This window comes from Grammomys surdaster, unplaced genomic scaffold (genome assembly GCF_004785775.1).
Source record: "Grammomys surdaster isolate TR1022 unplaced genomic scaffold, NIH_TR_1.0 219113, whole genome shotgun sequence".
Lineage (NCBI taxonomy): Eukaryota > Metazoa > Chordata > Mammalia > Rodentia > Muridae > Grammomys > Grammomys surdaster.
This window is the reverse complement of record NW_021624322.1, coordinates 1-1,804: the sequence shown is the minus strand read 5'-3', so window position 1 is coordinate 1,804 and position 1,804 is coordinate 1. Positions and strand designations below refer to the sequence as shown.

At 43.4% G+C, this 1,804-nt stretch overlaps 1 long non-coding RNA gene across 1 annotated transcript; it reads right to left on the bottom strand.

Moving 5' to 3' along the window:
* Positions 1-241: 241 nt before the first annotated feature.
* Positions 242-1,684, bottom strand: LOC114615993. The gene is made up of 3 exons (XR_003710565.1): positions 1,613-1,684; positions 416-588; positions 242-314 (listed from the first exon to the last, which is right to left on the bottom strand). It is a non-coding gene; the product is annotated as an uncharacterized LOC114615993 (long non-coding RNA).
* Between the last annotated feature and the right edge of the window lie 120 nt (positions 1,685-1,804).

Sequence of the window (1,804 nt, the reverse complement as noted above, 5' to 3'; positions counted from 1 at the left end):
CCTTGCCTACTCCTTCTAGAGCTAGCATTATAAATGTAGACCATGATGCCCAGCTTTTTACACAGCTGCTAGGGATCAAACTCCATACCTACTGTTAGCATTTTCCTGAGCTGTGCCTCCAGCAAGACTGGAAGCTTTTTAGGGCAAACATTTTTGTTCATCTCTAGGAGGAGAGAGGCTTAAGGAAAGAAATACAGATGGGGGCTTTTGTTTCTTTATATTTCATGGGGCTTGGACTTACAGCATAGGAGAGACTTGATGAGCCTCTGAATACTCACTTGGAGATGTGGTGTACTGGATCTGGTGTGTATAACCTAAAGAGAAAATAAAAGAGTGAGAATGGAGTAGAGTGAGGCAGTGGAGGCTGACGGGAGAGTGTATGCTCTGCACAAGAGCACACATGGCCACTGCTCACCATTGATGTAAAGGCTGTTCTTGTCTAAGGTGTAAGGACCCAGCTGAGTAACCTTGTTGGTCAGATTGCTCAGTTCCCAGAATACCCGTTCATTGTCCAGCCCAGGTCCAGTTGGGTCTGCATGATGAGTGCAGATGGCATCTACTCCTGTGGCTGCTCCATCTTTTTCAGGCCTGAGAAGAACAGATGAGAAGAATGATGATAAAGAGATTGTCTAGGAAGCATCTTAAGGTGCAGGGCAAGAGAGGAAGGAGCCAAAGGAGATGTGGTGACTGGTGTAGAGGTAACACCTAAGGCTTATATTCTCTGAGTGTACTGACTTCCAGTAGTCTGTGAACATCAGTAGGCTTGGTGTAAGAATTTTTATTGAATGCAAGAAACTAATCTATGTTCTCATGGTGTGAGGAATAAAGTGTCCATCTTAAAGACAGAGGTGGATTTGGGAATTAAAGCAAGACCAGAGACAGTAATATCTGTGCTTCTCAGCTTTAACTGTCAACTTGTATCACCTGTAAACAGAGTTTCATTGAGGAATTATCTACATTGTGCCAACCTGTGGACATGCCTGTGGGGAATGATCTTCATGAAGCTAATTAATATGGGATTCCCTATCCTATGTGGTTAGTTCCAGATCCTACTCCAGGGATTCTGGAGTATATAGGAGTAGAGAAGTCAATCTGAGTACAAGTGAGAGGACATTCCTACTTTTATGTTTGTCGATTTTTGTCTGTGGGTGTGATGTGATGTCTCAATCATTAGCTGCTCTGACTTCCCTGAAAATCATTATAAACGGTCACTTGAGATGTAAAGCTAAAGTATTCCATTTTTCTCCCTAAGTTTCTTGGTCAGAGTACTTTTCACAGTATAATAAATAATACTAGATCAACACTATAAAAGACATTCTAGGGACAGAGTTTAAAGCTTCAAGGAGATTCCCTTTTATTTCACAATGAGGGGATGAAGGTGGGAATTCAGAATGGATGAGCAGGAAAAGTTCAACAACCAGCTGATGGTCTGCAGGCTGTGGGGGGTGACTGAAGTGGAAGTTATATGACTAGGGGACACCTTGGGTACTGAATCTGGCCCTTCAGGATTTCCATAGGGGTAGTGAACATACCAGAGAAAAGGAAGGAAGCCAAGAACCCTTTGGATCTGGGACACACTGAGCATCTCTGGTTTCTTTTTCTTAGGACTTACCTGAGCAATGCCAGTCTGCAGTCAGAATACAGGAGGCTGATACTGGTCTTATTGAACAAATGCCAGAGCTGTGAGGAATAGGGAAGAGGCTGTCAATACAAAGACTGAGGGATAGACTCTTTCTGAGATGTGTGGAGCTAGCATTGGTAAGCAAAGCTGGAATCTATGGAGCAAAGTGGAGAGTGGTTTGGC